A 12671-nucleotide genomic window follows, 5' to 3' on the forward strand; every position below is an offset into this window, starting at 1 on the left:
AAAGTCTTATTAGTGGCCTTTGCCAACATCACTGCACATATAGAATATTGGTTTCCTCCAGCACACTTGCACCCTACCTACTCCGTTGTCCAGCAACATTTCCCTAACTTAAGGGCAATGTGAAAATTTATCAGGAAGTCCCCTGCTCACAAGTGTATCTTCCATAGAACAGAAGTGTCTGCTTTCCTTCATATCTTTGCTTCATATCCTTTCCCCATGCAAACGGAATCAAATCCACACCTATTGAAAGAGGTCTAAGCATTATCTTGCCACCTGTGTACAATTTAAATTTTGATGTGATTGCAAAGCTGCCTCCTTGCCCATGCCCAATAATTTCAGTTTGACTGAGAAGCCATTCTGATTAGCCCCACTGAACAGCATGATTAACAATGGCTTTTTGTTTAGGAAATGAATCCAAACATAAAAGTGTATGAAAGACACACAGTGTAGATAAATGTGATAATTAACAATATATTCTGAAAACTAGCTAGGAAATGTAACAGGGAACCCCCATGAGAAACATTTTCATTTTCTTCTTGTTTGGCCGATGGTTTGTTTTGTTGGCGTGCTGAAACAGTGCCTTGTGATTTACATTGCCTTGAGATATCAGAGCATGAAAAACAAAAACTTTGAGCTACAACAAGCACACTCTATTTTCCCCCAGTATTAAGCTTGAATTTGACGCACAGCTTTGATGGTTGCCTACCTAACCTCAGCATGTAGCTGTTACTTTGTGTTTTTCTGCTTTATTACATTTTACGAATTAAAAAACCCCGAGATAAGCACCAACACAAGCAACTGTTATCAATATCAAGGAGACACAAACGAAAGATATTTGAACAAAATGAAATTTCCCATGTCAATAGCAGACAGGCTGCAGCTGGAAAGTGCTAGATAATTAAATCGAGAAAAGGAACGCAACTTTTGGACCTCTTGTAGGGATGTGGTATGTCTCACAGAGATAAGCATTTGCACTTTAAAACATACGCCAAGATTTAATATCACATTTTTAAAGGATACAGCAGTAGATATAATTCTTTCTAATTTTGACATTTTGTAACAAGACATGAATGATCGTCGTGGTCATTGTCTCCCTTATTACAAAGTCTGAAAGATGCTGTATTTGTCATGATCAACCACTGCATATTGCTCCATATTTATTGGGGGGGGGGGAAATCACTAACAGTGTCATCCTAAACATGCCAACTCTGACTGAGTTCAATGGTTCTTAGTCCCAGTTTAGTGTATATTTCTATACACAACCGAGCAGAGCAATCTTACTTGCTATGTTAAGTTATCCTTTGGGCAGAAAAACTGCCACGTCGTGGCAGGTAGAACAGAAGAGAACAAACAAGCAGGTAATCAACTTAACTCCTGTTGATTACAATGTGGTTACTCTAAATATGACCAAATCTGGTTCCAATCCAGTGTCAGTTTGGGGTTCTCCCAGGATGCACTGCACCTGCATCTCCTAGGAATGCTTTCCCCTATTTCCAGTTTAGTGCTAAAGCAAAGAAATCTCCCATCCGTTGTACTCCAAGGTACAAATATCTCCTCACAGTACAAATATCCATGTAATATGTTGGATTTCTCTCAGCGTTAAGTGGGGCTACTGCATATTTTGAGGTATACTTCAGTGAAGTACTGAAAGGAGATTGGCTGCCTTGGGATTTGTGACAAAATCAGCAGTTTTGTCCTTCTTCAGTGCACTTCCCTTCACTCCAGACACCAAACAGATAAGAATATTCCTTTTCTGTGAATATTCCTTTTCATCTTAATTTGACAAGACTGATGAGGAGCTCTTGCAATTGCTCAGCTCTGTTTTGTTTCATTGGGGTGAATATCCTCTAAGACAGGGTTGTTGAAATTCTTTCAGTCCAAGGATCATATTCCATTTTGGAGAAACTCTCTGGGACTGGCAGGTGGTGCCGAGCGCAAAATGGGCGGGGCAAAAATACCAGCATATTTCAGCTTAAAGTTTTCCCTGCCAGTAACTAAGTCCTAGGAGAAGCCTTTCAACCTTTTAGATTGGGGGTGGGGGAAAACTTAGAAAATCAGTAAGGGATTGATGGTTAGCAGGAAAGGGATGGGGCTAGGGGAAGGGCCATTTAGAGAGCTCCAACAGGGCAGATTTGGCCCCCAGGCCTGAGGTTGTGCACCCCTGGTCTCTGGTGACAAATGCTACAGCTCATTAAAATGTGATCTCAAACACTAATCCACAGGTAGGCAACCTTAGAAGATAGGAACAGCTAGAGGCCCTCATTTTGTTTTGATGAAATCCCAGCTGCCAGTAAGATAGATAGATTTATTTATTTATTTATTTATTTGAAGAATAAGAAGTGGGAGGGGTAGGACACCTCATTGGGTGCCAAGAAAGATGTCCAAAGGCACACTGGTGCACACCAAGCCCAACAAATTAAAAATAACTTCTGCTATACAATCCAACTATTTCAAATTCTGCAATTCAGTTTTATAAATTAAGCAATATCACCTATAATTCAGTACTTTCTTTGCATCGATATATCTCTATACTATGTTCTTGAAACATTTCTAGCTCTATGTTTTGTTTTTACTTTGTTTTGCTTTCCATTCCATCTTCTTATAGCTTAAGGGTATATGTGAATAATCTGCTTAGTAGCACTTTGCCTGCGGATTTGAAACACAATTAGGTGTGCGTGCAGTACTTCATGCTATCTTTCATAAGGGGACTTTATGTTCAGCTCCCAAAACATTTGCCCATGTGTATATAAATGAGGAAGAGTTATCTGCAAGACCAGACAAAAACACTGGCAACTTATTTAACTCCCTGTCACGTCCTTAAAATATGTCCCAGAAGAAGCTAAATGGAACACAGACGACTGCAAAAGGGGAATGGCAATTAATGTTCATTATCTCCATGATCACACACCTTCTGCAATCACATTTATTTTCAGTAGTGAGAATGCTGAACCAGTGATAAAAGAAAACATTCAGCTTTTCTCAAACATTCAAAAGAGGTATGCAGAATTTTGAACTAGGAATGAAATAACATTCAGCCGAGGAAGAGAATATACCAGGGTTAAATATTTTACTGAATGTTAGTGGCTTGAGTGAAATTTCTCATTAATAACTATGGTAGAAAATGGTTGAAATATGCCCCTGAGGATATGATTTATCCAGAAATATAACTCAGTTCACCATCCTAATTCTACAAAGCATTTTATTTCATTTATTACATTTCTATGCCGCTCAATAGCCAAAGGTCTCTGGGTGGTTTACAAAGATTAAAAACCATTAAAAATACATTATACATAGTATAAAAACATATTTACATACTAACATCTAAACAGACAAAACACACACACTCACACTCACACATTTAAACAATCAATAAGAAAATCCTGGACCTGATTAAAAATGCATCCTATGCTGCCAATGCCTGATTGAAGGGGATAATCCTAACCTGGTGCTGGAAAAATAACAATGTTGACACCAGGCAGGCCTCATCAGGAAGATCACTGAGGGGCAACCACTGAGAAGGCCACCTGATGGCCATCTTCCAAGCCTCCCTCAGAGAAGGCAATTGGAAGAGGGCATTAGGTGATAAACGTAGTGTACAGGTATATTCATGCTGGGACGGGTACTCCATCATGTATTATGGTCTCAAGCTGTGTAAGGCTATGCTTGTAAACAAGTCTTATTAAATAGAGGGAGATACATAATGGTTGAAATCCTGACCTCTTATGGATCCTTCTCCAAACTGGTGCCCTCCAGCTGTGCTGGACTGCAATACATGTGCTGTAGCCCAACACATGGGGAGGGCGCCAGGTTCGGAAGGTTGTTCTAATTCATGGGCTTCCACTGCTGGTTGTGGCAGGTCAAACCCGGTGATTGCCCTGTTCCTTTCCCACAGCAAACAACAATGGCCAAACTAGACATGACGTTAAATGTATATTTGTGCTGAATATGTACATTTTTGAAACTGCAGATAGAAGCCACTTAGGATAGGAGGTTGTAATCATCAGGCAGGCAGGCAGGCAGACAGGGCGGAATTCTTCCCTTGCTGTGGTCCTGAAGAAAATAACTCAGTTGAAGAAATTCTTTGCCTTGGGCAATAAAACTGACATGCCTGTAGATTCTAGTCTCGATGACAATGCCTTTAACACCTCTCCATCAGGACAACTCACCCTTAAGGACATCCAGAATCAGTCATGCTACAATAGTGTACCTGGAGTTTGAATTGATTCAATACTAGAAGTTGTCATACTTGTACAGCCAAGGCTGGAAACCTGGTGCTTAAACTTCCGCCAGCCTGTCAAATGGTCTGGAATGATGGGAGTTGTAGTCTAGTACTATCTGGAGGCCCACAGGTTCGCCATCCCTATTACACAACTTTCTACTCTCCTCCTTATTCTAATTCCGTAGATTCCTTTAATCCCTAACCATTGAAAATGGTTTTATGGGAATTATAGACCAAAATAATCTGGAGAGCACCAAGTTGCCTAACCCTGTTCTGAAGCAAATGAAGACCTATGGCAATAGATTTAGAGAGAATTGAAAAGAAGAGAAAAGAAGCCACTGTGGAGCACAAAATATGAGTTTGTAGAAATAGTTCCTAGACAAAGTTTTCCATCAGTAGTTTCACTTTGTTTCTAGCTGGATTATGAGTAAACTAAAATAATGCTCTTTAATTAATGGCCTCCCCATGATTTTGTTCACAGGCCTGATTCACATGCTCTCTTTTAACACACTGAAAACACAGATTATTTATCTTGTCTACTTCATGAGGAGAAGAATATTTCTTATTAATACAGTAGCATGTGGTGATGGCTAATGAGAGAATGTTTTAGTTCTCAAACCTTGGTCAGCAAGAAGAAATACTCCTCTGATGGAAAGTCATGTGATTCCTAGCCAGAGGTTTTTGCACTACATCTCCCAGCATTCCAAATCACTGGCAACGCCAGCTGAGGCTAATGGGCATTAAAGTTCAAAACTTTTGGAGAGCGCCACATTGGAGAAGGCTATGATGGGATTTCTTTTAAGATAATTAATATTTTAACCTTGAAAGGGTCAAAAAATTATCTCTATAGACTACTATTCCCAACTCAACACTGTAGTCAAATCTTTATTTGACTGGTCTGCCTGTGCTTTGCTTCACTAAATTACTTCTTAAAGTTAAATATTATTCTAAACATTTATCAATATCAACATGAAGTAATACAAAGAGCATGACAATAAAACAATTTGGCACAAATGTTGTTTACTGACTACTAAAATAACTGTTGTTTTGGAGAGAAATTTACATTTGATAGTATGGAAACTGGTACAGTACAAGGGTATAAAATAAAGTCTTGCCCCTGATGCCATGTTCTGCCTTCATTCAAGATTGCTAGGACACTTTTTTTTTAGGTATGTTGCCAGCTGCAGGGTATAAAGACAGGATGCTTCAGGAGAAGTTGAGGACTTTTCAAGTTTCTTTAGAATTAACCAAGACATTAACAATGATGTTAATAAATGGGAGGGAACCTAGATTTACATTAAGGGGCTTAAAAGTAGCTCGATCACATTCTAATAACTAATCAGCAAGCTTAAAACATAATAGTTACCAAGTATGGGAATTGGCATAGTGCAAGGGCATAAATCAGAGCCTTGACTCAATGCCATGTTCTACCTTTATTCAAGATTTCTAGGGTTTTTTCCAATCCCATACAAAGGGTCTTTGGAGTAAGACAGAGCTTACAATCGTGAATATAGTAAGTTAATTCTATCATTTTTCTATGTTTGTATTAAATAAGGAAGGTGTATGTGCACCTTGTGTGGCGCAGAGTGGTAAGTGGCAGTTACTGAAGCCGAAACTCTCCCCACGGCCTGAGTTCGATCCCAGCGGAAGCTGGTTCTCAGGCAGCCAGCTCAGGTCGACTCAGCCTTCCATCCTCTTGAGGTCAGTAAAATGAGTACCCAGCTAGCTGGGGGAAAGATAACTGCGACTGGGGAAGACAATGGCAAACCACCCCATTACAAAGTCTGCCAAGAAAACGTCAGCGAAAGCAGGTGTCCCTCTAGGAGTCAGCAATGACTCAAGTGCTTGCACGAGAGCTTCCTTTCCTTCCTATGTGCATGTTACTTTAAAAACAACAGCATTTTATCTATTATAAACTGTGGCCTGAGTGAGTGGAAGTCAGTGCATCATAGCATGTATGCAGCCACTTCTAGCCTCCAGCAAATGACAGGAAATGGAACCTGTCATAATTGTAAATAGGTGATATAAAGTAAAACCATAAGTAATTTGCCAGTAAACAGTAATTTACCAAAACTGGCATCACATCGTCCACACGTTTTGGGCTACAATGTCCACCAGCCCCAACCAAACTGGAAAGTGGTCAGGGTTAACTGATATTGTAGTTCAACACCTCTGGAGGTTACCAGATTGAGGAAGGCTAACCTAAATAAATATACTGCAATGTCTATTTTTTCTTTTTTAAAAAAACCCTAATCACTAGTTGTCTGTAACTCCTTGAATCACTCTAGGGAAAATAAAATTCAATTAGTTAAACATGATTCTGAGTGTCTGGACATAATTAACTTGCATTAATATAATCATTATTAATATTACAAAATGTCAGCATTGTGGAATTCATTTACTGTTTCTGAATATTTAAAGATGTGAGAACCTGAATTAAAAGACTACAGTTTGTAATTTGATTATAGCTAACTTGAATGCACTGTAGAAATAGCATCCTAAATCCACAGCATTCCCACTGACAACAGTTGAATTAGTCTAGAAGAAATAGGTTATGGAACTGCATTACTCAAGAATGTTTGAACTTCTCCTTAAGGCCATTTCAGACATTCAAAATATCCTCTACATAATGTGCGCTGTTCACAGGAACTCAATGAAATGGCAAATGCACCATATTACCCTAGGGTGCTGCTGCATTCTCAGAAATTAACAACAGGAAGTAGCAGCAAGTGTATAAATGGATTTCCTAGATCACACATTGTGTTCCCTACATGAACATAAGGACATGCTGGATCAGACCGAGGGTCCATCTAGTCCAGCATTCTGTTTACACAGTGGCCAGGGACCAACAAAGCAGGACACTGTGCAACATCACCCTTCCACTCATGTCCTCCAGCAACTGGTGCATAAAGGCTTACTGCCTCAGATACTGGAGGTAGCACATAGCCATCAAGGCTAGTAGTAGCCATTGATAACCTTCTCCTCCAGGAATTTTCCCAACCCCCTTTTAAAGCCATCTAAATTAGTGGCCATTGCTACATCTTGTGGTAGTGAATTCCATAGTTTAACTATGTGCTGTGTGAAGAATGACTTCATCTCTGGGGACAGCTGGTGTGCACTTTGAATGTCACTTGAACTTGTGCTGAACCAGCACACTGGTTTGTGGAATACAGCTTTTGGCCATAGGCACTGTTCTTGTGTAAAATCCAATGCTCATTGTTTGCATTTAGCAACAAGAAGTTGTAAAACAACATGGGTGAAGGAACAATATGATTAGCCAATGCAAATTAGTGATATATCATCTGGAAAATAATATTTTCTGGACATGGGATATTTCAAGGCAGCCTAAAAATCTTGGCAAATAAAATACATCTTTAGCTAAAATTCATTGGGTTATACCCAATGCTAGGCTAGTGATAAATTATAAGAGTTGTCATTATTCAACTAGTGGTTGTGCAACTGCTAGCAAAACAACTAGCATAAATAGCGCCAACAACAACTAGCCATAATGAGTTGTAGATGACCTTGTGCAATGCCATGTGTAAGCAGAATCAAACACTGAATGGATTGTGCATGGATGAAAACAAGGTTACCAGAAACAATAGAAGCTTTGTGCTAGTGTGACACTATTGGATATAACCCAATAACAGAACATTCAGACAACACATTAAGCCATGGTTAGGCCTCTAACCTGTTCAGAGCAAGTTGTTAGTGAGCGTTTAAACCATGCTTGCTTATGTAGCCACTATGGTTAGGAGTGGTTCACACGACACACTAAGGGCCTTGCTAGACCTACCAGTTAATGAGGAGAGGAGAAGGAGTGAGGCCGAGCTGCAGCTAGCGTGGGCTGTCACCCTTTTCTACACGTAGGACGCAATGGGGAAAGGAAAGCCCTGTCACGTCCTGCATTTTTTAAAAACCTTAAAGGGCCATGTGCGCAGGAGCACACCAACAAAAAGGTAAGTCTTTGGTTTTTTTTAAAAAAGGGTTCCCCGCTCCCCCTGCCCCTGATTTCCCCCACAATGTATGATGCCCACCTCGCTCGCTCCCTCGCTTGCCCGTCCATCCGCTCACCCCCCACTCACCCCCTCTTCCGCTCGCTCGCCCCCCCACTCGCCCCCTTGCTTGCTTGCCCGCGCGCTCGTCCACCCCCCTGCTCGCCATGTCCACCCCCTGCTCGCCATGTCCACCCCTTGCTTGCCATGTCCGCCCCCCCCGCTCGCCATGTCCACCCCCCCGCTCACCTGTCCACCCCCCTGCTCGCTTGCCCACTCGCCATGTCCGATGCCCCCTCCGCCACCCCCATCCATGATCTCCCCCCCCAGCCCGATGGGCACAGCGCAGAGCTTCTCCCAGCTACTTGCGAGTAGACAAGCAGCCGGGAAAAGCCACGGAACTATGTAGTCCTTCCGCTGCCCCGGGGTGAGCCCGGGGCTGCGGAAAAACTGGGTCATAAGTGGATCCGGTTATCCCGCGTCAAGGGAGGGTTTAGCCCGGCCTGACCCTGGGATCCCCTGTGTGTTGTCTGCACACACAGCAGGGAGCCCGGGCCTCGCACCAGGCTAAACCCTCGTCCAGCAATGGCCTGAGTCATGGTTCATATGACGCGCTAAGCCATAATGTTTAGCTCAAAATGCTTAACCACCACGGCTTATTAGCGTGTCATCTGAATAAGATCAACCACTTTGTTATGAGGGCGGGGGTAAGCAAGCAGTGATATATGATTCTTGGATGACAAGATTCACAGGCCCTGCTGACCATTCCAAAACAAATGGAATGTCATGATGAAGAACCTCGATGGTGGGCCTTCTCTGTAGCGGTGCCCACCCTCTGGAAAACCCTCCCTTATGTGGTTTGGGAGGCGGAAAATATAACATCCTTTAAACACCTCCTGAAAACATACCTTTTTACACAGGCTTTCCCTGGACAGTAATTTATCTGATTTTATATCGCATTCATAAACTTTTAACATTTTAAATTTATTGTATGCTTTGCCTATTGGGCAGTATAAAAAAAATGTAATAATATAAATAAATAAATAAATGTGCAGCCACATGGATGTCTCTCTCTCTCTCTCTCTCTCTCTCTCTCTATCTATCACAAAAGAATGGCTTTTGCTGCTTCTGGAATAGCCCTTGGCAGGATCTACACTACTGCTTTAAAATGGTTTATAACAGTAGTGACAACTCTTGGGGCCCAGGACACACTCCATATACTGTTGTCAAAACATTTTCAAAGTGTCATATCCCGGTTGGTGTAGATCTGGCCCTCGTGTGTTGTTGTTTTACTCCCTGTGCATGTATGCGAGAAGTGGAATGCAAGGGATGGCAACCTTACTTTCAAGTGATGCACACATTTTGGATCTCAAAACATGAAAACAGTTGCCACATTTATTATTATTATTATTATTATTATTATTATTATTATTATTTAAGATACAAGATTGCTGAAGTACACCTATGAAATAATGAACCATGAAAATATGAAAAACATTGAGTTTGATGAAGTGCAAGCTGATAGTAAAAGGTGTGGGAGAAGGTAGAGTGATGAAGCAGTGGTCTCCAAATACCTTTAATTTCTCACATTGCCTTAGAACAGTAAAAACAACAGCAAAGTATCTCCATTCATTCATTCATTCAAAAATAATAATTAAACTTGGTATATTTATAAATAAACATGTTGAATATCTCACAAACAAGAATGATACAAAAGTGACTTACGATACCTTATATGAATGGCATCAATACTGTCTTCTATTCAAAAGGAAACCTCAACTGATGACTGAATCAGTCTGGCTCTAGATTCCTTGAAGCTCAGGTCCTTTTTCCTGTTTTTTTAAAAAAGAGAGGGGTAGAGTTACTAAGATCCTTCACATTTGCTAATATTAACCACTTGGACCTCTGAGTAGACCCATTCAAATCATACTTAGAGTAGTTAGAGTAAACCAATGTAAATCAATAGGACTCAAGCTAGTCATGACTAACTTAAATCCCATTGATTTTGATGGGTCTATTCCAAGTATGACTAAATCTGGATCCAACCCACAGTATTTTAGAGCAAGTATAAATCTGATTGCAAAGTTTCATTTTATAGTCTTCAGGACAGAGATCTGGCACTTGCCAGAGTAACATATGAAAAAAGGAAAGAAAAAAAAGGGTACAACTTGGGCCCATCCAGACAAGGCTTTTACTGTTCCATTGTCCTGACACATTCAGGAAACCACCAAATGATTGGTAGTTGGGGGAGGGGGTGGAGCCAGTAGGAAGGGGAGTGGTCATATAGGGAACCCCAGAGGGCTATATTGATACCCCAGGAGGGACAGGTTTCACCCAAGGGCCTGAGGTCCTGCACCTTGATCCAGCCTGGGGAAAGCAGTTTCATTGCTTCTCTAAGCACAGTACTGCTGAAACTCAAATGTACAACACAGGCTTTGCGTGGAGATGGTCCCAAGATTCAAGCCTAACTTTTCTAGTGCAAGCATTTCAGGAAACAGGTCTGTAGACAGTCCTCTGCCCAAGACCCTGGAGAGACACTGCTAATAAGAGTGGTAAGTACTGGCCTAGATAAATGGTCTGATTCAATAACCTGTCATATATGTGTGTGTGTGGGCATGTGTATGTGTTTCAACATTTTGATTTTTTTTAAAAAAGTGATCCTATAATTTCATATTATTTGTTTGTGTCTAGTATGTATGTATGGATTAGGTTAACTCCATTCCGTCTGTGTTTTGCGGATTGTCAGGAGTCTTTTATTCCGTCATCTGCTTATTGACGGAATCAATTTTTTTACCTGAATTTCATTCTACTTGCACTAATTTACAATAGCATTGATGCACACTTGCGAATTTGCACAAATGCGCTAATCCGCATTAGTTAATACAAATTATAACTAATGCAAATGAAAAACAACAACAAACAACGGTCCACAGAATACATGTGACTCAGAAGAATACATGTGACTCACTCCAATACAGAATGTGCAGGTCAGATTCATAGAAATCTGGCGTCATTGGAATCCGTTGCAGATTCCTCTGATATCCCTAGCGTCAAGTGATGAGCTCTTCTTAGTTCATAGATTCAATGTATTTTACTGCTCTATCATTTGTTCATCTTTTTGCCCATGGAGAAATTGGAGAATCATAGAACTATATGAAGTCACTGTTTTACGACCATGAGTTGACTGATATGAGCTTTTGGAATCTTCTCTGATCCCTAACACTTCACAGGTGTTTAACATAAAATCTCTCTGAAGAAAGAGATATCAGTAGTGCCAAAAATTAGAATTGCTAATCACATGCAAATTGACTGAGTGAATCTTTACTCTGGGCCACATCTTACATCTAAGCTAATGTATTCACTGTAGGCAGTTAACTTAAGTGGCTATCTTCTATGGATGCTGTACTGCAGCGTTTCATGTGAACTGTAATCTGTGGTGCTAAGCGTCTGCTATAATCAATGGCTAATTCTAAAGAGGCTCAGCAGTAGGCATGTTCACGCATCAGGCCACCCCATTTTACTGAAACCTCAGCTCCTTATACTGTCTGCACTGGAGATGTCTCTTAAAAGTCTCCCAATTTACAGGTTTTCAGGTGGTGTGGAAGGAACTGGGCTTGAAAAGAAACCTAACATGCCCCTTTTATCTACACGGAGGGGCTGATCCAGGCTTAAAATGTTTATTGCATTTAATATTGAAATGCATTTTTTAGCCATCTTTCAAGACTATGGTCATCCCAAGAAAGTTTACAATATAAAAGCAATAAAATTCAGTCTCAAACAAATGATAAAAACACATTAATTTTTTTAAAAAAAACAATTTTAAAATAAGTCTGTTACAATACAGATTAAAATATTCAACAATATCTAAAACCATAAAACTCTTTCAGTTAAAAGCCAGAGAAAACAGGCATGTTTTTAAATCCCTCTTAAAAATGGCAACAGATGGAGCCAGCTGAATAACTCTCAGTATGGAATTCTATAGGATAGGTCCATCAAAAAGAAGGCCCAATTTCTAGTGCTTACCAACATTACTGATCTTAGTGGTGGGTCAACAAGTAGGGCCTCTGAAGGCGATCTTAAACTTAAATCATGGGCAGGTCCATACAGTGTAGTCCCAAACCATGTAGGGCTTTGAAAACCAGCACTTAGATTTGGGCCCAGAAATGCACTTGCAACCATTGCAGATGAATCAGAATTGGTGTAATCTGACCTTACTGTCTAGGTCCCTCAAGGAGTTGAGCATCCAGATTCAGAACCAGATGAAGCTTTTAAGTCATTTTCAAAAGCAACCCCACAAAGAGCACATTACAGTAGTCTGTATTCAAATTTATTTATTTATTTATAACATTTATATGTGTTAAAATGTCATCAAGATGGTGTACAACAACCTAAAACAATAAAATATTAAGATAATAAGCAGAACATTAAAAACAGACTGCAGTGAAAAGTCAAATCTT

The 12671-nt window shown here is 40.4% G+C and overlaps 1 long non-coding RNA gene across 1 annotated transcript in view; it reads right to left on the bottom strand.

Annotated features, from left to right (window-relative positions):
• The window catches only part of LOC134403566 (uncharacterized), a 157707-nt gene that overhangs the window by 47551 nt on the left and 97485 nt on the right, over positions 1–12671 (bottom strand). Inside the window, exon 2 of the long non-coding RNA XR_010025819.1 lies at positions 9945–10046. This is a non-coding gene — a long non-coding RNA (uncharacterized LOC134403566). The remainder of the gene's footprint in view (positions 1–9944; positions 10047–12671) is intronic.

This window comes from Elgaria multicarinata, chromosome 9 (genome assembly GCF_023053635.1).
Source record: "Elgaria multicarinata webbii isolate HBS135686 ecotype San Diego chromosome 9, rElgMul1.1.pri, whole genome shotgun sequence".
Lineage (NCBI taxonomy): Eukaryota > Metazoa > Chordata > Lepidosauria > Squamata > Anguidae > Elgaria > Elgaria multicarinata.